Source organism: Anolis carolinensis, chromosome 5 (genome assembly GCF_035594765.1).
Source record: "Anolis carolinensis isolate JA03-04 chromosome 5, rAnoCar3.1.pri, whole genome shotgun sequence".
Taxonomy (NCBI): domain Eukaryota; kingdom Metazoa; phylum Chordata; class Lepidosauria; order Squamata; family Dactyloidae; genus Anolis; species Anolis carolinensis.
This window is the reverse complement of record NC_085845.1, coordinates 164,621,828-164,648,044: the sequence shown is the minus strand read 5'-3', so window position 1 is coordinate 164,648,044 and position 26,217 is coordinate 164,621,828. Positions and strand designations below refer to the sequence as shown.

The 26,217-nt window shown below is 37.2% G+C and overlaps 1 protein-coding gene and 1 long non-coding RNA gene across 3 annotated transcripts in view; one reads left to right on the top strand and one right to left on the bottom strand.

The window, feature by feature from the left end:
- Positions 1-26,217, top strand: part of cdk17 (cyclin dependent kinase 17) — a 94,285-nt gene that overhangs the window by 14,245 nt on the left and 53,823 nt on the right. The gene's annotated exons all lie outside the window — the stretch shown is intronic.
- LOC134299586 (uncharacterized) lies at positions 18,364-23,253 on the bottom strand. Its single transcript, XR_010006798.1, has 2 exons — positions 23,128-23,253; positions 18,364-19,578 (listed from the first exon to the last, which is right to left on the bottom strand). It is a non-coding gene; the product is annotated as an uncharacterized LOC134299586 (long non-coding RNA).

The window sequence follows — 26,217 nt, the reverse complement described above, 5'->3', positions numbered from 1 at the left end:
TACCTTTACCTTTACTAAAGGAAAACAAATAACTAGGGGTCGTATTTAACTTTTGTTTAGAAGGACTATGTGGAACCTGTTTGAAAAGTGCAGAAATCACTTTTCTTTGTTCCGCTACAATATAAATAAGAGTAGAACTTTAAGAAATGTGGTTAAAGTAATTTAATTAATCACAAGACTATTCCATACTCTGAGGCCTGGCCATTTCCCCTTCTCCCCATGTAGCCAAGAGGAGAATTTTGGGAAGCTTCAGCTTTTTCTTAACCCTGATATGCAGCTTTATCCAGACTGACAAACTGGTTAACATTAACAGAGGCATGATTTAAAACAAGCCATCTTAACATTGACCATAGTTTGTTGGCTCAGATGATATCAGCAAATGGCAGTCAAAAGAAACGTAATGCTTCTAAATGTTTTCCCAGCTACCTAAGAGGAAAAGAGACAGCAAATGCCTGCCTTTAAGACATATGTGTCAAACTCAAGACCAATGGGTCGAATCCCACCTGTCCTATTATTTTATGTGGCCCTCCAGATGCTGGGCTGCAACTCCTGTATTCCTCATCCTTAGGCATCATGACTAGAGATTATGAGAGCTATGATACAGTAACATCTGGAAGGCTGCAGTTTGTTCTGTGTAGTCAGGATAATGGGGTTTGAATTTAGATACAAAGCTTGTAGATAGGATTTCTGATTTTAAAATGTCCTTTACCCTTTCCCCAACCCAAGAGCTACAAGTGCTATTGGGTTGCGATTCCCATTATCCTCAGTCCACATGGTGGCTATTCAAAAGTGATGGGAATTGTTGTTCAATAACACCAGGGGACTCAAACTGGGTAAAAACTAAAGAGAACTGCCCACTATGTAAAAATATTACAGTTGGCCCTCTGTATCCACAGATTCTCCATCTGTGGATTCATTAGTCCTTTGAAGGCAACCATCAGGCTGATGTGGTTCTTGATGAAAATGGTTTTGGCACCCCCGTCTTAAGATTTGTCTAGGCATAGTCACACCACACTAAATTCGAGTTGAGGAAAGTGCAACCCTTGAAGCCCCTAAACAAACATATACTCCATGATTGAAGCAAAAATGCTTTGAAAAAGCCAATCACTCCTCCTAGAGACATTTAAAAATGGTGGATTAGTTAAAACACTGTCCAGACTCTACATTGAATGTGGCTATAGCAATAGCAATTTTAGTTGCTTTTCAGCTGAAAATAGGATGGCACAGCCTGTTTCAGCACATGGAAATAAATTGTGGTTCCCTTCCTCTACAAAACTGTCATCTTATGGTCCCAGAAATGTGAAGACCCTCCTGACTCTTCCCTGCCATTGTGGAGATTCACCCAGGGTGGAGGAATAGGAAAGGGGGACACTTTGGGTGCGGGTCAGTGGCTGGGAAGGGTGAAGGGGTATGTCCTGAATCCTTTCAACCTTTGGCCAGGCACCTAGCAAAGATGATGAGTTCGGCCAACTTTAGAGCTGGCTTCACTCCTTTTCCTTCTAAAATTGTTTGCAAAAGGGAAGGGGGAGGAGGAAAATGACGGGAAGTTGGCTCGTTGTTTGCTTCCGCCCTTCCAGCCAGGGCAGGGCTCTGGGCAAATCAGAGGCTCAGAGATTTGGAGCACTGTGTCTATCAAGCACCTCACCCATATGATTGCTCCCTTAATATGGCGTCTTAGCACACACTTTGATTCTGTCTGTAGCTCCTAATAATTAAAACAATAAACACAACATTAAAAAGGACATGTAAAAACAAGTTAGTATGCTTAGTTGAATTTTGTTTAAAAAAACCTTAAAAGTACTTTCAGATTGGTTATAGAGTAGAGATCAGATTAGCAATGATCATACAAGTAATTTTGTTTTTTCGTTCTGCATTCAAAATAACTGGGATATAGAACTATGCATGTCTTTCTTTCTTGCTTGCTTGTTTGCTTTACGATATTTATGCCCTTGGATTTTCCAGTGAAATATTTTCAGGTGACAATGTGCATTTGCTTTGCCCAGTCCAGCTTTTCAGGCAACAAATAATAGGGCTTCTGTCATTTCCTTTCAATTCTATTTACTGGCAGTGCAAGTTTTCTTAATCCAGGCACACCCTGAGTTTCCTTTATACACTAATCCAGTTTCAAACCTTGTCCTCTGGATGTTGTCCCTGTTTATTTTCTAGTAACTATATGTTTTACCTTATATATGCATTATTGTTTGTATATTAATTATAGATAACTTTATTTAACATAAAATTGGATAATTATTAAGTAGTTAATCAAAGCAATTGCTGACTTGCTTGTTACTTCACTGGATTTTTCAAAATTAGAACAACGTAGCCTCAAAAATGGACTTTTTTGGTGAAGTCAATAGTAGACATTAGAGTCACCACAGAGATTTAAAAAATTGTTCACTAAGAGTGCTTTGAAGCTAGGCTTTTACCATACAGTTGCCCTGCCTCATTCATTTTGTATTATTGGTTCCTAACAATGATGGCTTCCACTTCTGCCCATGTTTTCCCACCAATTCTTCTGTCTTTTTGCTTTACATAATGAAGGCCCATTAAGGAAGGGAGAAGGGAACAGCTGCACAACACCTATATATTGGTAGCCATAGGAGCCTTCTATCTAGAAGTACAGTAGAGTCTCACTTATCCAACACTCGCTTATCCAACGTTCTGGATTATCCAACACATTTTTGTAGTCAATGTTTTCAATACATCATGATATTTTGGTGCTAAATTCGTAAATACAGTAATTACTACATAGCATTACTGTGTACTGAACTACTTTTTTTGTTAAATTTATTGTATAACATGATGTTTTGGTGCTTAATTTGTAAAATCATAACTTAATTTGATGTTTAATAGGCTTTTCCTTAATGCCTCCTTATTATCCAACATATTCGCTTATCCAACATTCTGCCGGCCCGTTTATGTTGGATAAGTGAGACTCTACTGTATCATAATACGAACAAACAAAATGTCAAAGGTGAACAGGTGGAAAAGGCAGGGTTTGATAAAGGGACCAGTGAGGATGAAGTGAAATTGAGAGCATATTTCTGAATTATGTTTATCTTATATTAAGAAGGCTGTTTTTCATATTGCACTTTTATGAATGTTTGACCTTCCATTCCTCATGATTTTTCCAATGTACCCTATTCACAGTAAAAATTATGTGGGTGCACATTGAATGCCAACTCCCTGTGAATCATGGTTAAAAACTAAGACTCAATCTTGGGAATTCATGCTTTTTCTTTCTGTTCCTACTCCAACACAGTTTTTTTAATTTCAATCTTTAACCCATATCTAAATATCCTAAAGCAGGGGTTCTCAAACTGTGCTCCATGGAGCTCTTGGTGCTCCGCGAGTGATAGTGAGGGACTCCACGGCACCATGCTGCTTCCTGCCGCCCCTCCTCCTCCTCCTCCTCCTCCTCCTCCTCCTGAGAAATGCAGAAAAATTAAACACACGGAACTGCCAAAGCAGCAGCAGTGTCCTTCTTGGGCCCAGGTCCTTTCCCTCCGGCCTTCCTCGCTCCCCAGACTCTTTTTCTCAATGCCCAGACCCTCCCTTCCCTCCTTCTTTGTTTCCCAAGCCCTATTTCCCTCCCACCGCTCAGAGAATGCTTTGATTGGCTTTCCCTGCATGGCAGAAGGGAGTTAAACTGGATAGTCTCTGTGGTTTCTGCTATTACTACTACTACTACTACTACTACTACTACTACTACTACTACTACTACAAAGGCTGAGTGGCCATCTGTTGGGGGTGCTTTGATTGTGTCTTTCCTGCCGGTCAGAAGAGGATTGACTGAATAGCCCCTGGGGTTGCTCCTGTAATTGTTGTTGTTGTTGTTACAAAGGCTGCATGGTTATCTGTTTGGGGTGCTTTGATTGTGGACTAAATGGCCCCTGGGGTCTTTCACTGAAATAATGTTAAGTTTATGTTGTTCAAAATTATTCTTCAAAAGTTTACCCATGCCTGATATATATATGCACACACATACATACACACACACACACATTATATATAATATATGTAAACATTTCTTGCAGCTCCATGAGAAACTTAAGCTTCAAAAAGGGCTCTGTGGCTGAAAAAGTTTGAGAACCCTTGTTCTAAAGGAACCAGATACAGTTTGATCTTGGAGGCTGATGGGTTGGCCTTGATTAGTACATAGATAGGGGGACCGCCAGGGAATAGCAGGTGCTGTATTTCAGAGGAAATTGGTTTGTTTTAATCCACTTCCCAACTGGATTATCATGTTTGTGTAGAACTGCCATAAGAAAACCCTATGAAATTCATGGGTTTATCGTAAATTAACAGGTATCTTGAAGCTGCGTGTGTGCACATGCATACAGTATACACACACACAATATCTGAGGAACTCGAGTCAGCAAACAATAAAATGAGACCAACCTTCCTTTCTGTTGACAGTCTTAATCATGGTGGTTTGGTGTGTACATTCCCTTTGTTTCCTGCCTTTGATTCAAGGAGTTCACCATTAAATTTCTCCTGATGCAAAGCTGGATATCAAGTTTGTTTGCCTGCTTTGTAAGATAGGAACAGGTCGGCATTAACCGTGGCAAGTGCTAATGCAGATATGCCACTGACAACACGATAAGGTGCAAATTTGTGTTTGAGAGGACCTATGCCGGAAATGGGATACTGGCTTTATGGTCAACTTCTGGCGGACATTGATTATAAAGTTGCACTGAAGAACCTGTTGCACATGCCTAGAGAGGTGATGTGTTTCTTTCGATCGCATGGGGGCAACAGTTGAGGTAGCAGGAAATACAGAAATATGCCAATAATTATATCTGCTGATTCTTAATCCCCAAATGTGGAGGGATTGCTGTAATTTCACTGGAGCCTAATGTGGTAAGTACCTTAACCTTGGTTGGATTCGTTCATTCCAGTGAGTTTTCAATCAAGTACTTTATGAACTTTATTTTGTTCATGTTAAAATGTACCCAGCAGTACCCAGATCCATACCAAAGGGGTATTTTAAATTTCTGAATTCTTATAATTATTTTCCCCATTATCTCAACCTTTTTTAAAACTCAGAAACCTTAATTGGCTCTTTTCCTGTTAGTTTTTTTTCTGCTTCAAGAATCTTAGCATTTGCCAGAGAGCCTGCTGCTCCTGTTTTCTAGAGATTTCAACATTATTTCGTGGTGAGTTATGGTAGATCCTCATTTTTTGCATTTAGGAAAACTCAGACTTGAAGCTGACCAGTATTACTTGGACATGTCTTATGCAAACTGTGCAAGAATTCATTTTTATTGTCTTCTGCCAATCAGATCCGGGTTCTTCTCTTTTGCTATTGTTCTACCTCGGTCCTTTCCATCTCTTTCTTTACTGTGTATAAAGTTAATGAGATTCACCTCCTGCTGTGAGTCAGCGGGAATTTGTAATTTATTCCAGAGTTCAACAGGGTGAATCAAAATGTGAATCCTGCTGCTATGTTGCAGTGCTTGTTTCCTAGTGCTCCATATAATTGCCAATGGTGCAAAAACCACTGGTTTTGGTACTCATGACCTGTTCCTTTTCAATGCATTTTAAAGTATATTTTCTTTTTATGACCAGCTCTAAGAAAAGTATCATTTCAGACCCTTAAACGCAACTAGCATCTTAGCTTGAGTGGGGAACTTAGAAAAAATAATGATTGTACTTTCTTTACCCTATTAAATGAGAGGGTAAAACCTTTTAAAATAAGAGGTTGACAACCTTAGAGATGGGTGACACATTTAAGCAAAATAAAATGCCATTAAACAGCAAATTGGTGGTTTGTGTCAACTTGGATCTCTAATCATTTCCCTAAAACAGTAACAAAAAACCCAGTCATTTTTAGGCTTGCCAGAGTAGCTTCCAGGGTTAGGGCTAAGGGGGATTTTATCTTTCAAGAGCTCAATTTCCTTTAGAGAGCCACATGCCGTTACTATTGTTGTTTCTTACCCATCCCTTCACAATGGATTGAGATGTGGAAAAACATTAAAATACCATACATAGTATCAGTTCAAATATACATGTCAATCAGAGGGACAGTGCTGCTCCTTCGAGCTTTTTATTACTCTTTTTATTACATTTTTTGAATAGTTGCTATTTCCAGACCGCTTTCAAGGGCAGCTCTACTACACTACATCAGTCTAGCCAGGGTGTTACCATGGTGTGTTAGTAATGTTTGTCAGTGAAAATGATGAAAATTACCTACTTTTCTGCCAATATGTATTTTAATGCTGTTTGTGACTTCCAGAATAGAATATTACTTGTTTTGGTCTGGGGAAAATTCATGAAAGTAAAATTTCCCATTAATTCAGAGGGAGACCCTGACATTACCTGTAGCTCTCCTTCTTACTTGGGCCTGACCAGCTGTCTTCTAGATCTGTATCTAATGGCTGCTAACTAGTCTTTTTGTTCGGTCAAAATTGAGAACTGATGAATTTGCTTATCAAAGATTAGTTGGATCAAATTCACTTATCTTCCTACATAAAGGCTGCCCTTTTGCTGTGAGTAGGTAATATATACTGACATAGTATAGTTAGGAAATTTTCTTTTATACTCTTGTCTCTGTGGAGCATGGCTGGACTTATCTTTTATTCTTACTTTATCTGTATTTCTGTTGATACTGGATACATTGACAAATGTGGAGACTAAACTGGCAGAGCAATGCTGACATAACTTCTCTCTTGATTATGTGGGTTTTGCATGGGATCCTAAACCTTCAAATGAAAAATTTAAAAGGGAGAGCAGGTGCTTGGAACACTGACATTTTATTAAGTCTCAAAACACCAAATATTTAACTGATTGAAACTGTGAACCATGATGAAAACTGTGAACCAGCCAACATCAAAGTGAAGTCAAATTAGCAGAAATTATCAATGAGGAAAAAAGATATACAAGGAGAGAGAGGAAGCAATAGTTTGCTTTTGCCTGAGCTTCCTGGGAAAGGCAAATTTTGACCCTTTTTTCACTGAGTACTTTCCCACTTTGAACTCAGTTTGCAGCAATTTAAGTAAGTGGAGGACAAACGAAGAAAGTGGGAGGAGAACAGACAAATTGGGACATTTTTAAAGCAACTGAACAAACGAGATATCAAAGAATTGCTTGGGACTGTGTCTGCCAAACTGTGACCACTGGAGTATATGGAGATCTAGTATTTCTAGTCCACTGTTCTAGTTACTGAGACTATAAACATTGTTAAACTTTTATTTTCCAAATGGTGTGTACTGTGCTTTTTGTCTGATTGAGAAATGGATTTTACAATGAAGCAACAGTAGGAGAAATGCCATTCAAAATATCTTGTATAAACTAAAAATATAAACAGAAATTTATCAGAATGGTCTATATTTTCTTTTATTGTGGACAAAACCTTTTTCTTACCATAATTTAAAGCAGGGGTTCTCAGACTGTGCTTCTTGGAGCCTTTGATAGTAAGGGGCTCAACGGTGCCATGCTCCCTCCCTCCCTCCCTCCCTCCTCTTTCCTCCTCCTGAGAAATGAACTAGAAACTTTTGCTGAAAAAGTTTGAGAACCCTGGTCTAAAGTATGGCACTTGATAGAGCCAAGTTGAAAATTAGAAAAATTTCAAAGAAACATTCTGAACTAAAATAGCTAATTTGTTTAATAGAGATATCTCTACATTGAAATGCTTAAACATTTCTCAATTTGGAGCTGTCCTCATCATTCAGAAGCTTTGTAACCTAATAGAGTAAGAGCCAGGTTTTTATACGGGATCCTATAAGGCAGGTTTAATACTGTATTTTGCCAGTTCAATCACATATGTATTTGGCCATTATGATTGGCCCCACCAAAAGGAACCAGATCTTGGAAATTAAGCCAGGTCAGTCTTTGGGTGGAAAGCCACTAACAAATATCAGGTGCTGTAGGCTATATTTTAGAGGAAAGGACTGGCAAAACCACCTCTGAGTATTCCTTGCTTATATATTCCTTGTCTATGAAATTAATGAGGTTGTCATAAATCGCTAGGTGACTTGAAGGCACATACACACATAAGTTGTCAGATCACTGAAGCATTACTCCAATGCTGCACCTCCCACCTCATTATGCGAAAAGTTATGCACTTCTTTTACAAATTGATATGCACAAAAATTTTTTTTGAAGTAGACTATATTCATGCTATCCGTTATATAACTAGGTAGTCAGTCAAAAAAGTAGAAACGGTAGTGAGATAATGCAGCCTTCCACAATTGAGAGTCCTTCAAATGTTTTGACCTGCAACTTCCAGAATCCAGTGCAGGCTGAATTATGTATGATTGGGCTGCTGTGAGTTTTTCGGACTGTATGGCCATGTTCAAGAAGCATTCTCTCCTGACATTTCACCCGCATCTATGGCAAGCTTCCTTGATTAGCATTTAATGGCCTTGCAGTTTCAAAGCCTGGGTAGTTGCTGCCTGGGGGAATCCTTTGTTGGGAGGTGTTAGCTGGCCATGATTGATTCTTGTCTGAAATTCTCTTGCTTTTTGAGTGTTGATATTTACTGTTCTGATTTTGTAATGTATGATTTTTCTGTTGTCTCAAACTTATGAGTCTGCACTGACCACCTAATGCAGTTTCACACTCCATGGGACCTAAATCTTTACTAAAGGGAAAAATGAAGGTCAGAGTGTTGAATATTGGAAATTGTGTATGCCTTTGGGAATAGAATAAGAACAGCATCCGATATTACTTAAAATGTATTGTGATATGGGGCTTTATGCTAAAAAGCAAAGCTAGAGGTGGCAATTTGGACCTAAATTGTGACTCATTTCAACATAAAAATCATAGTAGACCAATCTTGAACAAACACCAGTAGTAATTTTGATGGACTGTCCCACTGATTAAAAGTATGGGCCAGCATGAAATTTCCCTGAAGGAAATTAATTCCTTCACATGTTGGTTTGTGGTCATTGTGGCCCTTATTACTACAATATTTGCAAGGATATTTGACTGCAATCATTTTAAAGAAAGGAGGAATGATCGTCATTTAGATCCCAATCCCAAATTGGCCAGAGAGCTTTTTGGCACTTACTTTCCTCAAAAGTAGGACCTCAGTCATAAGTTGCTTAGGAGCTTAGTTCTTTGTAGTTCTGATTAGGTACGTATTTAAGACTGCAGTTAAGATTGTCGGATTTAAAATTTCAAAGTCCACATTATGAAACATTTAATGAAGAACACCAACATAACTGAATAAATTGCAACTATTGAATGCCATCTCTTATTTATGTGTAGAAAAGAAAAGCAAAAGACACATTTTGAGAATGGATAAATAAATGATTGATTTAATATCTGGCTTTCAATACATTTGTCATTTGTTCCCCTTGGTTTTAAGAGGAATTGTCATTCTTGAATGGCATCATCTATTTGGCTTTGGTATAAGTCTTTAGTATAAGTTAATTAGCGTTATATTTTGATTTGCTGTCAATAGTTTTGTTAGTTGCTTGAGAAGCTGTGGCACAAATCTGGATATTTCCATATTATTTAACCTACCATAGAATTGGAACACCTTGAATATTAGCAAACTCTATTGAAATGAACAACTTCATAGAGTCTTGCTGTAGGATCTATAAAATTCCTAGAGAGGATATGTCTTGTCATATGCAGATAGGTGAAACTGCAGGTATCAATCCTTCAGATATGGAGATAGTAATGAATAGTAGCATGAGAAAGAACAATGTAGAAACTTGATTCAGCTTTTGGACTGTGGAAGGAAAAAATGCTAACCGGCTTTATCCAAAAGGTGTGTTTGAAAAGAAGAGGCAATCTATTTTGGTAGAATTACACCTAATAATATTTCGTTTCATGTTGCTGACTGTGAACAGTGAATCACGAGAAAATGAGAAATCAGTCTGAGTTTTTGCTTTCCTCTTTGGAAGCCCATGTACGAAGTGAACCATTTCCATGGCACACTTCCCATGCTTGCTTAATGCTCACCGGGCTTGTTAAGAATTCATGTCAGGAGTTCCAGCATATGATTTATGCTGTGTAAATCATAAATACTTGATTTGGTATTTTCACTGCTCATTTAACAGAATATTCTGGCAGCACTTGAGAAGGAAACCAATCCCCTGAAGAACTTGGTGCTATCGTCAGCAGTATCTCCTCATTAATGCTGTCTGCAGTCAGGGCTGCGCTTGGTCTGCTTGCTTTTGAAATAATGTTTTACATGATGAATAAAGAATCCTCTGTCTTAGTTGTTTCCAAGTACCAGGCTTTTGTCAGAAAGTGAACAAGGGTGGCATGTAAATACGATTAAGCAACTGTGGCATTTGCTAAACTCTGTTTAACAAAGCTATTCTTCTCTTGCCTCAGACCAATATTGTTATAAACTTGAATACTTTCAAATAAAGGTCGTGATCTGCCTTAAATTTGATATGTGAAGCTGACTCCTTTTCAGATACCAAAAGAAGCCTTTTATTAACAAATGATTGGAATGGATTAAATCAACAGTTGGGATTATTTTAAAGCGAGGAATTGAAAACCGAGTAATAATTATCTTCTTTGGAAACCAGGATAACTTCAACTTATTATTCCAACTTCTGATAATAAAAACAAAGTCTGCTGAGATTGTTGAGAATTGCCCATTTATTAGACATACATTTTTAAAAGTAAATAAAATATTGTCTTTATACTGTTGTTTGTAGGTTTCCATCATACGTAAAGTATGAATTTCAGTTTGTTTGTTTTTTTGTGTGTGTCAGGAGCGACTTGAGAAACTGCAAGTTGCTTCTGGTATGAGAGAATTGGCCGTCTGCAAGGACGTTGCCCAGGGGACACCTGGATGTTTTGATGTTTTTACCATCCTTGTGGGAGGCTTCTCTCATGTCCCCGCATGGAGCTGGAGCTGAAAGAGGGAGCTTATCTACGCTCTCCCCGGGTTGGATTTGAACCTGGCAGCCTTCAGGTCAGCAACCCAACCTTCAAGTCACAAAGCTTTAACCCACTACGCCACCGGGATTTCAGTTAATAAATGCATACATCATGCTAATATTATTCTATTTCATAAGCCAGTTATATTCTTAATCAAGTCGTTTTTCAAATTAGATTAATGTCTAGTTTTAATAACAGAGATTTTTTTTTACTTGCAATAATTTCAATCTTGTCTACACATTCCTTTTCACTTTCACGGATACTTTCTGCTGATTTGGCTATATCTATATCTCAGTGGTTCCAAGTCTTGGGTTTTCTCATGTAGCTTTCCAAATTTCCTGCTAATGGGCAGTTCTGACGTCTGTCAACATTTGGGGGTGCAAATCACTAGGATAATGGGTGGTGTCCATCAATGCATATGTGATGTAAAGTCATGATTGGTACTAAGAAAGATAGATGATTAGAAGGAAGTGAAGAAGGGCTTTTTTGTGAGACTGTTTCTTACGTTTGCATAGACATGTGGCTAACCAGTTTACAGTGAGAATGCTTACAAAAAGATCTTGTAGCACTTTAAAGACTAATTTAGAGAACAAATTATCTTTATGCTACTAACTTTATTGTCTGTCTCTAAGGCCCTGCAAAATCCCTTTGTGCATTGATATTCCATACTAACATGGCTAAATCTTTGAATGCTTACAATGTCTAGCAGAAAATCATAGTATTTCAAGCACTGTATCATTTCCTGTTTGATCTGTAATTTTGTCCATTAAGTAAGTGTTGGGAGGATAAAGTATTGAGAAAATTGTACAGGCGCTTCCTAGATTAGACTAGCCAGCAGGTTCAGTTGCACAGATCAGCTTGCTGTTTGTCATGTGCAGTGTTTTATTTTGTCACAATCAAGCCCTGTTTACATTAGACAGCAAGCTTCTGATATCTTGGATAATTTAGTGAATGACTCAAATAGCCTGAGGACATTGACAGAACTAGCATCTGTAGAAGATGAAGTGTGCAAAGGCAAAATGTTTGGATTTTAATCTCTGGGGGATTTTTAGAGTGATAAAAGGGGGAATCAGTGGCAGGCTATCGATCTGGAATATTTTAGGATGGGTGAGAGAGAAAAAGAGCAAACCCCTGGGCATAATTAAGTGATCTTTATATGCAAGATGGATCAGCTAGTTCACCAGTAAACAAAAAAAGAATACTGGTACAATTTTCTCTTCTACTTTGACCCCTGAATTTTAGCATGATATCCCCTATTCACATCCATAATGTTTACGTATAGAAAGACAATGAGTGATAACAGACCAAAGACATAGCATTATAATTGCCCCCTTTTGTACTTACCTATCCTTCTCTTAATCCGTTGCTTTTCTTTCCATCAATTTTAATACATATTCAGTGCAGTGTCTCCTCATAACGTCTGGGAACAGGTGCAGCTTGTTTGTTTCTAACCTGCAGTCAACCGTTTTGTTCTGTCTGTTTTAAATACACCATATGCCACTGGAGGATCTGGAAAGCCATAGCTGCCCCAGTATAAGTGGGATTGCTGTACAAAGTGGCTTAAATACATGTGGTAGTCCCAAATAGAGAAGACCCATTGAATTAGAGAAACTTGCGTAACAACTGACTTCTCAAATTTTCATGGATTTAGTGGAATTAGAAATTGGATTTAAATCTATGTTGTTGTTGTGTATCCTCAAGTCATTTCTGACTTATCGTAAGCCTAAAAAGACTGTTTCTCGGCAAGATTTGTTCCAAATTGGTTTACCACAGCTTTTCTCTGAAGCGGCAAAAGTATAACTCGCCCGAGGTGACCCAATGGATTTCCATGACTGAGCAGAGATTCAAACTCTGTTCTCGAGAATCATATTCAGTTTTATATCATACTATATCTAAATTGACACATTTCCTTACAATTATTTGTTAAAGTGTATGTATTAAAATAAAATCTCAAGTTGTTTAGCTCAAGTTGGCTTAAGAAATACTTTTTAAACTTAAAAAAACAATATCAGCAAATATTATGGGGAGAAGGTTGAATAGTAGTATCTTATGAAGGCATCTAAGTTTATTGAATTACTTCTGTATAGATCCTTCTGTTTGCATAAAATGTTTATGGTTTGATTGTTTAAATAGGAAAACAGTGTGTGACTTTTGTTCACCGTCGGTTTTCTCCCCTCTTCTTGTTAAACTTAAAAGTTTGAAATCAGGCTGTTTATCAGAAACGCAGAGTAAAAAAATAAAATATCTTTCTGGGTTGGGGTGATATTTTCTGTAGATCCCTTATGTCATATTGCAATGAAACATATCTAAAATATTAACTTGATGTGGAATTCAAGACAACAAAGATGGGAGGTAACAAATAAATGAACATTATCAGTTACACTGGTAGCACACTACTTTAATTTATGAGACTTCTCCACAACTACATGCAAGAAGATTATTCTAAAATCTGATTTTGGCAGACTTAGTAGTAAGTTAAATATTAGAAACCTTTGTAAAAACTACATTTTAAAGCAATACAGATTAATAAATCAGCAATACTAGAAGTTGTTTTAGTATATATTGAAAATGTTTCTCATATCATGTTTTTAGATGTCATTAGGTACATCTTAAAGTTTCACATTGCACTGTGGTAGGGTCACAGTTCTTTCTGGCTGTGCCTGGGAATGCATCTTGTGGTGATGTTGTAATGAGGGCTCAAAATAGATGTGGTTGTAGTGAAATCCCAGACTTCTGTTTGACATGAGTCTCTACAACATAAGCAGGAAACTTTGGCCTCCTTGGTTTTTTTTAATCCAAGCAGAGAAGAACCGTGGGAGCTCTAGTCAAAAACATCTGGAGTATTATCCCTGCTTTGCAACATATACTTCCATCCTATGTATGCACGGTCTGCCCAACATTACAATGGGTATTTTGCTATTGTTCAGGCAATTCCATATATTGTGCCCATGGTTTAAATAGACATTTTGCTGGTGTTCAAAACAAACTTGAAATATTTTATCAATGTGTCATATCTGTGATGCCACACTCAGACTACATCAGGGAAAGAGATGGTTGGCAAGCATGTGTTTGGGAGCAAAGAATGATGCAATGTTAATATGATCAATGTTTTTATCTGATGTTGTTTTATGTATAGTGTTTTAATGGTCTAACTCATATTTATATATTATGATTTTAGTTAATGTGATGTATTGTTTTTATATGTATATTGGCGTCATTGAATTTTGTCATGTTGTACACCGCTTTGAGTCCCCCTCGGGGTGAGAGAAAGCGGTATAGAAATGAAGTAAATAGATAAATAAATAAACGAGGTACATCTTAAAATGCAAAGAATTGGAGTTATAGGTTGCCAGCTGGATTGGATGCACAGTTAGAAGAAATACGAGCCATCACTTTCTCAAGTTTGAAATATTCATCAGTGCTTTTTGTGAGATGTACATATAAACTGAAACATTCCAGATTGTGAAATACTACAAAGTGTATGTGTTCAGCATTTAAATGCTCATTTATTTTTAAATGCAGGGCTTTTTACTGTATAGTCGTAAGAATACAGATATCTGTAGTTCATGGGTTTCATGAGAAAGTATTGTTATGATTCCTCACTGGCAACATACTGTTGAGTGCTACATATTCCCCAGGATGTTGAGTCATTCTCCACCATGGTTTGTTAGCTTATTTATATAAGTAAGCATAGGTTTCATAAGAGGAAGAAAGGAAACAGAATAAACTGATCATTACACACTTGTATTTGAAGTGGCATGATTGTGTGAACTTTTCTGCATGTGTTGATTTCTCCCAAGTAAATAAATAGCTTTGTGTCTTGTAGGTAGGTCTCCCCTGGCTGTCCATGTTCCAGTAGGTATCAGCATAATATGGAAAAAAATCAATAACCAATCATAATCATAAAGTTCATTGCGTTGAATTTTTAACCAATGTGTTTATACTGCTAAAGAGGCAAAGTATCTCTTTTGTTAAGAAACTGGATTTGAATGATCAGGACGTTTGGTCTTAAATGTTCTTATTAACAGAAGTAGTAGGGAGGGCTAGTTTACAGGTACTTATCTGCTTTGGATTCGTAATGGGAGAAATGTGAGATGTTAAATTAATTGATTAATCAATAAATCCTGACAAGACAGAGGCCCTCCTGGTCAGTCGCGCTTCGGATCGGTGTATTGGGTGGCAACCTGTGCTGGACGGGGTTGCACTCCCCCTGAAATCAGAGGTCTGCAGTTTGGGGGTCCTCCTGGACTCAGCGTTGATGCTTGAGGCGCAGGTGTCGGCGGTGGCCAGGAGGGCCTTCGCACAACTCAAATTGTACGCCAACTGCGACCATACCTCGTGAAGTCTGACTTGACCACGGTGGTCCATGCCTTAGTTACCTCTAGACTGGACTACTGTAATGCACTCTACGTGGGGCTTCCCTTGAAGACGGCCCGGAAATTACAATTGGTCCAGCGCTCGACTGCCAGATTAATAACGAGGGCGAGTTACAGGGAAAGATCCACTCCCTTGTTCAAGGAGCTCCACTGGCTGCCATTTATTTTCCGGTCCCAATTCAAGGTGCAGACCATCACCTATAAAGCCCTAAACGGTTTGGGACACACCTACCTTCGTGGCCGTATCTCCTATTATAAACCTGCCCGATCCCTTCGATCATCAGGGGAGGCTCTCCTGTCGCCACTGCCGATATCTCAGGCCTGCCTTGTGGGAACAAGGGAGAGGGCCTTCTCTGCTGTGGCCCCCCGATTGTGGAACTCACTGACCGTTGAGATTAGGCAAGCCCCCACATTAGTAGCCTTTAAGAAAGACCTGAAAACATGGCTCTTCCGTTGTGCTTTTGGAGAGTAATTACTACATACATCTTCTCTGTTACTCCCCTTCAATATCTATCCTCTAGATTGCACCACTATTTTATGACTCTGTTCTTTGTGGTTTTTATTCTTATTTCTTTCTCACCCCGAGTTTTAACTTAGTGTTCGTGTGGTCCGCCCTTGTTTTTATTGTTCTTCTGATTTTGCGCTATAATGTATATTATCATTTATGGTATTGTTCAATGTGTTATGATTTGTTGTTTTTTTATATTCTGTTATATTGTATTGTTCTGGGCATGGCCCCATGTAAGCCGCCCCAAGTCCCCGTTGGGGAGATGATGGCGGGGTATAAATAAAGTTTATTATTATTATTATTATTATTATTATTATTATTATTATTATAAATATTCTTATTTGTGGTCTGTGTGACTCACACAAATAGCTTTATTGCACTTGCACTGCACATAGTTTTGAAACTTCTAGAGATGTTATTTAATTGAACTTTTAAATTGAACTGTTTATATTTAATTCTGTTCTAATGTTTGTATATTTTAAATTGTGTGCTAATGCTTTTATGTTAAGCAGCTTTGAATCCTCTTCAGGGGAGATAAAGCGGGGGTGTAAATAATAATAATAATAATAATAATAATAATTATTATTATTATTATTATTACAGTAGAGTCTCACTTATCCAACATAAACGGGCCAGCAGAACGTTGGATAAGTGAATATGTTGGATAATAAGGAGGCATTAAGGAAAAGCCTATTAAACATCAAATTAGTTTATGATTTTACAAATTAAGCACCAAAACATCATGTTATACAACAAATTTGACAGAAAATGTAGTTCAATACGCAGTAATGCTTTGTAGTAATTACTGTATTTACGAATTTAGTACCAAAATATCACGATGTATTGAAAACATTGACTACAAAAATGTGTTGGATAATCCAGAATGTTGGATAAGCGAGTGTTGGATAAGTGAGACTCTACTGCATTATTATTATTATTAGAAGAATAAGAATAAGAATGTTTTCTGATGGCAGACTTTCCTCCCTTGGTGCAAAAGAGCCTTAATCCTGGATGAACATTTTTCATTCACTTGTGAAGGCCTACCAGTGGGCACAAGACCCCATATTATGGATTTCTCCAAGATAATACAAATGGCAGTCCATTCAGGGATTTTACTTTGAAGGGAGGTACATTTTGTAAAGGAGCCAGATAAAGCCATAGTAGGTCACAAAAACAAAACTGCTAAACTAAAGCTGGAGTCAAAGGAAACAGCCGAAGTGAAACATGAAGACATAGTCCAGAATGAGGCCAAATTGTACAAAACTGAAGCACAGTCTAGTAAGCCAGAAATAAAGTCCAAAAAGAAATAAATGGGTTCACCAGTAGTTCTTTCAATGTTCCTACAGTGGTAGAATAGTAACTTTATTCTCAATTAGTTACTTTACTCTCAACTTAAGAATGGAAAATGGACTGTCAATGGACAGCAAAAGAGATGGACTTAAAGATAACTTTAAAAATGTGATATAACAAACTGAGAACTGGGAAGCCCTGGCATTTGAGCATTGTAACTGGAGATCAGCTGTTACCAATGTTGCCATTGATTCTGAGGAGGCAGGAATAGAGGGTGAAAGGGAGAAACAGGCCTAGAGGAAGGCTCGTCAAGCAAATCCTTGTGAACACCTTCCACCTGGGAATCTATGTCCTTATTCTGGATACACATTGTTCACAGTAATTTTCTACAGACTCTTACAGATCCACCACCAAGACTCTACTTTTGGAAGGCAATCATACTTGGCCAGGAGTGATTGCCTATGAATGATATGATGATGAGCGCTGGAGGAACTGAGAGCTTGAGTAGGATTCTGGCTGTTCACGTGGACCAGGGGAGGAAAGCCTATTACCAAAATGCTTACATAACAGCTCTAGAAGTTTCAGAACAACATGTAGGTTCATAGATAACCACTCAAAGAAACAGTTAAGCAACCCTTCCTGATCTGGTGGGCATATAATTTAAATACTCATAGATATTCATGTTATGCTTTAAGGGGGAATCTGTGTGATTTCAGTCTCTGTTGATTTCTAGATTATTTCCATTTTGTTAAGCAAAATCACTCCCATTAAAGCTGTGGTAATTGAATGGTACTGCAAGAGAGTATGCTTTATAGGTAGGCCAACTTATGAGTTTCCAGCTGTTTTACAAACCTCTGGCTAAGTCCACTTATTTTACATTACCATTTTAGCCCAATTATTTAATGTTTTCAGAGTTCTTGTTTATATGGAGCACTGTTTATATGGCACACAACCTAGCTAAAGTTTAAGTTAGTGTTGTCCACTGTCTTATTTTATAATTTTATTCAAACATACAAAGGGAAAACATACTTATAAACTACAACACAAAAAATTAAAAGAACAAAGAAAGATAAAGCAAAAACCTCTACCATAGGAGAAAACTTATTTATATTCAAAAATAAATAATATGCCTTTATCTACAACATACAACCTACATATTCGAAACAAACACCTAATTAATTTACAAACCTCCTGCTCATTTCCTGTTGGTTTTAATTCTTATTTGTTGCTCCCTTTAAGTATTATTTTAAGTATCTACTTTTAATAACACTCTTCTATATCAGAAAACCAATAATGAAGATTGCCCCCATCTTTGCTGTATAAAAGTAATAAACATGCCCCAGTCTTGCTTGAATTTATTCAAGGATTTCTCTTTAAACAACACTGTCCATTTGTCCGTCTCAGATAATTCACATATTTTCATGATTTTGTCCATCTCTGTTGCTGTCAGCATGGATTGCAAATCTTGGTTGAGCTCTTGTTTTTTTATTTTTTTTTGTTTTGTTTTTTGCTCAGCAAATACCCTCAGGACAAATTTCAGTTTTTAAAAAATGATACAGTGCTCTTTACAATATTTTAGAAAACTGATTAAACTGAATAAAAAATCTGATCCCCCCACAAAGGATTGCTTGTAATAATAATTTAGTATTTTCCTTTGTAGTATTCTTAATGAATAAAAAAACAATGCTAAGCAAAATGATGTCAGTGGGAAGTGAAGACATTCTGTAAATGGTACAGTCAGATTGCATCAGTGACTGACATCTATAGAATGCCCTCGTTCTCTCCAAATGCTCTGCATTTGTCTTGCAGTAGCCACCTGCATATGAATGAACACATTTATCTACAGTGCAGCTGCTGGGAAGTATAGATATAGCTATTATTACAGTCAGCACTGTAAGAGAAAACAAATAAAGCACTTTTACTGTATCTGAATTGCTACAATATGTCTGAAGCTTGGCTTGACAATTTTATTATAATGCAATTACATATAAATTTTACAAATACTTACATTTTAAAAGTGCTTCCTGGATTTAGGAAAACTCATGTCTATGTTCATCATTGTGATTTTTTTTAAAAAAAACTTTGAAGATATTTCTAATATTTTTATATCAGCTCCACATGAAGATCCTTAGTACATTTGTCTGTTGGAGTTATTTACCTATAAATGTTTGTGAACTTTGACATTTCACATATACACACTAGTCATCCCAAATGTCTGATTTTGTTGATACTGAGATATGATTGACCAATATCCACTTGACAACATTCAAAGGCCACTGGCAGTAGTTCATCAATATTTAACATATCTGAATGTTTGATACAGTCAAGGTGAGGCTGTTGGCGTCCACATATAAATGACAGTGTATTCTGTTAATATACAGCTGAAATCCATTTTCAGGAGAGCAAACACATTCCTGCTGCTGCCCTTTTGAATCCTCTGTAGCAGATTTTAAGGACGTGTGCAAGTCTAGAGCGAGAAAGGGAAATCCAACTCCTTCCATTTATGAAAGTTGTGCCATCAGGAGAAGGTCAACATTGGATCCGTGCTTGTGGCTGCACACAGTAGTAAAGCAACAAAAACAAGACAATTATCTTGCAGTGTGAAATAATTGAAATATGAAGTAGAAAGTACAAGAAGCACCTCTGTGCTGCTTGAAGATAAATGCCTCTATTAGATGTTTTTCAGGTTTCAATTGCACAGAACAGCCAAACAGCAAATAGATGTCAGAAAAGAAATATTTGTTTTCTTCCAACAATTCAGCTGTGCAACAAACTGCCTGCTGATTTGGATCACTATGTGGATTTGTCAAGAAATATATAGATGTCGAAGTACATCTTTTTGTAAGGGGTAAGGTCTTGGAGCCAGGGTTTTAGATGAGTCAATATATAAAAGTCTTAACTTTGTTAACAAAGCCTCTGACAAAAAATATTCTTTTTACATCTGCCAACCCTGCTTTTCCTTCTTCTCCTTTGTTTAGCTGGAAGCATTTTATCAGCATTGTTATTGATAGGATAGCAAAGGAAGACTGGAGGAACATAGACTTTAACTGTTGTGTTGCAGCAGCCGGTCTGCAGTAAATAATGCAATAAAGCTTGAGCTGGGAAAGAAAGGGACTCTGCTGTAGACAATCCAACCATAGCTGTATTTGATTGCCTACAACAGGCAAAATAAATGACAGCTGCCTCCAGAACCCCTGATTGAGCATACATGAACAGCAGAGCAAATTTCACCAGGGACTCCAAAACAATTTTTAAAAGCATGGATATTTACATCTGCTGCCCAAAAAATTGAAATCATAAGAATGGAGGCTGTTGAAAGAAAAAGTAATCTCTATATGTATTTTGGAAGAAGCTTTCAGGTACTTCTATAGAAGGTTCGGAGTGTTTGCATTTACTGTATTTATACTTATTCTTTCCATGTTATTTCTGGCTCTGATGGCAAATTTTATTCTAAAGCAGTTATGCCCAGGAACATATCTACTTTGCTGCCTAAGGTATACCTGTAATATTAAATCCAACCTGCTTTTGGTTATGGTTAGCCAGTATAAAATTAACTAGGCATTAATAGATGCTGAGGGCAATAAGCAAATATCTTCCTTCAGTAATTCTAATTTAAAGTCCCAAGCTAGTAATTGTATCTATCATAAAATGCCAATGGGTTAAAAATAAATCAGGCAATTCCATCCTATTGTAAATGAGGGTAAAACAATTTCTTTGATAAGGTGAAAATGAACAATCTTCTGCCACTAACAAAGAGAAGTGATTTTCTATTGTCATTAATGGGACAATGACAGTTGGAAAGCTGATTAGCCTTTTGATACTAACATGGAATTTTCCAATTTTCAATAGACTTTTAACATAGGTTCTTTAATTTCTGTATAGTTGTTGCTTCCTAACAGTTTTATGGATCACTGTGAAGTTAGTTCATATCATCAATTTAAAAAGGGAATGGGTGGGATTGTTAACAGTTGCTAATCCTCAATAAATATTCTTTTCCTCAGTACAAATTTACTGTCTCAATTGGTTGTGGTAGTTAGGTTGATGGGAAATGCAGTCCCAACAACATCTGGAGTTAGTCATGTCTGCTTTGGATCACATCCTAAAAATATATGGCTTCTACATTAGCTGAAAAGATATGGGAGGAAAACTGAATTTTTATCTCGTAGCATATTCTGATGTGATATGCATTGTGACCTGTGTATGCACGGCTCCCTCTGCATCACTTGGATGGTCATCACTGACTTTCTGACAAGAATGATATTGCCTCTTTCTACACAGTACAGTAGAGTCTCACTTATCCAATACTCGCTTATCCAACGTTCTGGATTATCCAATGCATTTTTGTAGTCAATGTTTTCAATACATTGTGATATTTTGGTGCTAAATTTGTAAATACAGTAATTACTACATAGCATTACTGTGTATTGAATTACTTTTTCTGTCAAATTTGTTGTATAACATGTTTTGGTGCTTAATTTGTAAAATCATAACCTAATTTGCTGTTTAATAGGCTTTTCCTTAATCTCTCCTTATTATCCAACATATCCGCTTATCCAACGTTCTGCCGGCCCGTTTACGTTGGATAAGCGAGACTCTACTGTACCTATGCCACAGTGGATCTGAAACCTCCCATGAACCTGCCCAAAATGTGAAATCTTCATTGAGATCTTTCATTATTACATGTTCTCATTATGAAAAATTAGATTAGTGAGTTCGTGAGAAAGGTGTAGCAACATCTGGATTGTCCATGCCAACTCAAGTGGATTCAGTCATTATGGAACGTATGAAAGGCAGTTAAAACTGTTTTAGTTTGGCAGGCATTCAGTTTTTTAATTCTTTGTGGTCTATTTTAAAGACATTTGTTTGTGTTCTGTTTTTATATTGAGATTTTTGTTGCTCCTTGCTTTGTGGGACCTGGTGGACAGAAGAGCTATTGAAAATAATAATAATCACCACACCAATGCAAGTATGAATGGACATGGTGCAGCATCTCTGGGCGATAGAGTTAGGTGATGAAAGCTGATTGTATAGAACAGCCAGATTTTTGAAGGTAGTTCAGAAGCTTCTGCTGGTTCAGCAATCGGCAGCCAGGTCATTAACTGGGACTCGGTACAAGGAGAGATCCACTCCCATGTTGCAACAGCTCCGCTGGATGCCAATCTGCTTCCAGGCTAAATACAAATTGCTAGTCGTTACCTTTAAAGCCCTAAATCGTTCAGGTCCAGCCTATCTGTCAAACCACATCTCCCTATATAGACCACCATGCGCACTGTGGTCATTGGAGTAGGCCCTGCTCTCGGCCCCAGCCCCATCTCAAGTGCGGTTAAGGGGATCGAGGGAAGGGCCTTCACCGTGATGGCTCCCTGCCTCTGGAACTCCTTTCTCAAAGAAATAAAAATGGTCCCCACCAACCTCTCCTTCCTTTAAAAAACCTTTGAAAGCGCATTTAATGCACTTTAGTGTATCGTGAGGAAGAGGACTAGCACATCTCACTGAAACACTGGCAAATTTCCTCACATCTTATGGGCTGGTACAGTACATTTTAAATCATTACTGATATGTTAGGCACTTTTATGCATTTTAGTCATTTTTGGGGGGCACATGTATTCTTTGTGTAATTATGTTGTATTTAAATATTAGTATTTTATTATATTTCCTTATTTATATTTTCTCTCATTGATATAAGTTTATTGATGTTAATTTGTATTGTTTTGATTTGTGCGTTTGCATTGACTACAGCATTGAATGTTTGTCTTTTTGTATGTAAACTGCTCTGAGTCCCCTCGGGGAGAGAGGGTGATCTATAAAGTTGTTGTTGTTATTATTGTTATTATTATTATTATTTTATTCTAAAAATGGAGTGATAATGAAGTTCTTTTTTTATCTCTGGCCAGTTTTATTGTATTGGGAATAGGTGTATTTCTTCAGTACTAGGGATACACAAATAGGATGCTATGCAGTGGGCCTTTTTTGCCCCCTCCCTTCCCCCAGCTGCTCTTGCGAATCAGGAATGCAGCCAAATGGCATAGAACAGGCACAGGGGGGCCAGGGCTTTGGTGCAGAAGCAGCAGAAAGCATTGATTGGGAATGTCTCCCTCTTACGTAAGAGTGCCTTTGGATCCAAGTTTTTCTCTTTAGGGATTTGGAACCGTGTCACAGTAGTTTGTCATAAACCTCATTAGACCGTCTGGCAAAGGACGGCTCACCAGTGAGCTGCTGAAAGGCATCTGTTTGCTGGGAAAGAACTACTGCAGTCTCTTCAGATTGTGACATCAGCAGAGAGCCTTGCCTGCCTTCACTGGCCATTTGTTTTCCAGTGTTCTGCTGCTGACTCTGATCATTTGTGTTCCATTATATAGACATTAGCTAGCTTTAAATTACTGATTACATGTTCCTTCTTCCCATCTTTTTACTACTATTACCATAAACAGACATGAAAATACCCCAAATTTTATTATTATTTTTAGGTTTTGATATATTTGAGATCTGTCTCATTACTGAAATGTAGGAAGTCGTATTCTTGAATACAGAAGTATATTGGATTGTCCATAATGTTTAGATTGGTATAAATGAATGCAGTGAAGTTAACCTAAAAGACTTGATAAATCAAATATTGGTAGGTAGGTGAGGTTATATTAAAGCTCATGTTTTGAGACAGAGTCCTAGATCAAAGCAAAGCTGTCTGGCAACTAATGGGATGTTTTTGTTTTTTGTGTACATTTCTTTAATATGATTGAGATAAAGTGTGATCTTTTCTTTAGTGAAGGAGATCAAGGTAGAATTGGGTGTCTTTGAGGATCTTGAACTGTCCAGATGTTTTAGACTACAGCTCCCATAAATCCTCACTATCTGTCATGTCAAATGTAAGCCATATTATTCAAATGTGTCTTATTATTCTGAAATATAAATGAAACATGCAAACCATTGAGCAAAAATGGGTCATCAGTGTTTGCAGCTCTGCACTTAACAGTGAAGTGAAACACAAAGCATTCTTGTGTGTCATTTTAAACACCGAAATTGTATGGTATTAATTTCTGTTAATAACAGCTCTTGTTTTATAAAATTGCACTTTGTCAAATACTTGCTATTTAATCCCCTGATGAATCGTGCTAAGAATAATTTGGTTCTCTTGTTAACTGTTGGCAGTTTTGCAAGAAAAAGAAATTAAATCCATGCAGAAGAATGCAAACACTTTTCTGCAAAAGTACATTGACTTGCATAACCCAGACCAATATTATTGCATCTCTGGTAGGGTCCCCAGAAATATTTCAGTTATTTGTTTGGTGGTGTGGTGTGTTTGTGTGTGTGTGCTTTTGGTTTCATTTTTTTTCAATCTGAATTTTGGTTATTGTTGGAAGAGATGCCCAGTTGCAGTGTGGGTTTAGAATCATAAGTGTCACTTCCAATCAGCTTGAACTAAGCTAGCTTCATATAGAGGGGATTGGGCCTTGGAAGTTTTTTTTTAGTTTGTTCCCAATTAATATTACCACTCAGCCATCGGCTACAGTTTAGATTTACTACAGCGCCACTATCGTGTTAAAATGATATTAATTTTTACTAGAAATCTATAATTTCCATCTTTTGAATTTTAAAAATAAGATTTATGATAGGGATTAGTTGTTAAACATTGCATTTGGCTTTGTGCTAAACTATAATCCTATACTTATTTATACATCTAAAAACAGTACTGGTCAGTAAAGTTGGATAGGATTGCATTGTAACTTTCTAATCTTGAAGAAGATATGCATTTAAAACATATCCTATGTTAGTACTATGTTCATTTCAGAGTGAAGACATATGACAAAATATATCAAATTCTGTCCCCATTCCCAATTTGTATGAATAAGATAAGTTAATAAAGTTACTTTTTTCCAGATTAGTAATATTTATGCTGGTTTATGTGGTGATTCATAGTCCCTGCGGAAGATAATTAATCTGTTGGTGTTGTTATAACTGCCCTGCAATTAGAGGTTAGAGGAAGCCAAAGGCAAACTCCCTGTGAAGGAATCTTGCCAAGAAAACCCCATGATAGGCCTGCCTTAGGGTTACCATAGGTGGGAAACAACTTGAAGGCGTTCAACAGTAACAACAATTAGAATTTATTTGGAGCACATACACATTTGCATGTCGCACTAAGCTGTGATTTATGTTAGCCATAGCTGTTGGCTTTAGGATGGAATTGTCAGCTATAAGGGATGAAAAATGCATTTGGGCATTCAGAAACAATATTTATTTAAAGTTTTGTTTTGCAAAATTATTTGTGATCTTGGGTAACCCAAAGAGCCACAAAAAATACTGAGAGGGTTGCATGCACTTTCCCCACCCTGGTTTATAACAAGACAAGAGTTCAAACAAAAATATTTTTTGCAGGCCAACAGCAATCTATGGCTTCTAATTCAAGTTTCCATGTGATTTCCTAACCAGATAGCCTTGTTACAGGGAAGAGCTCCCATTTTGTGTGCACTGAAGTATATCAAGCCTCAAGTATTCAGCTCATCAACTTCACATCAAAAATACAACACATTGAAAATTACAGTTTAAAAATAGAATATTATTATCCCCTGAAGCTGATAAAACAATTGGAAGAAGTATGAGAAGTCAACCCAAAGATGAGAACTAGGCCAAAGACTGACAGGATTCTGATCCTGTCGCAAATTATGATGGCCCAAAATGCAATTAACTTGTCAACCTCTTCATTGCATAGAGCACATAAACAAATTATTCTGTGACACTTTTTTTCTACTAATAATTCAAGGTAACAGAATATCCTCTAGCCCTGTTTTTTGTTGTGTTCCTTCAAGTTATTTCCAGCTTGTGGCAATCCTGTCCCAGAATTTTCTTGGCACTGTTTGTTCAGAGGCTGTTACTCTGAGGCTGAGAAAGTTCAAATTCATTCAGTGGCTTTCCATGGCTGAACAGGGATTCAAACTCTTGTCTTCAGTGTCGTAGTCCAGCACTCAAACACAACAGTGGCTCTCATGCCTATTTCATCTTTGCTTTTAATTTGCTTTTCCTTTATGTTAATGAGAAATAGATTTTTCATTGATTTTTATTCAACCATTATGGTCATGTAAAAGTACTTTGTCACCCCAAATGACTTTGTGTGTATATGTGAGTGTGTGTGGTGTTTTTTTTAACTGTGAGAACTCTGACCAGACAAATCAACATTTTACTAATTACATTATTACATTA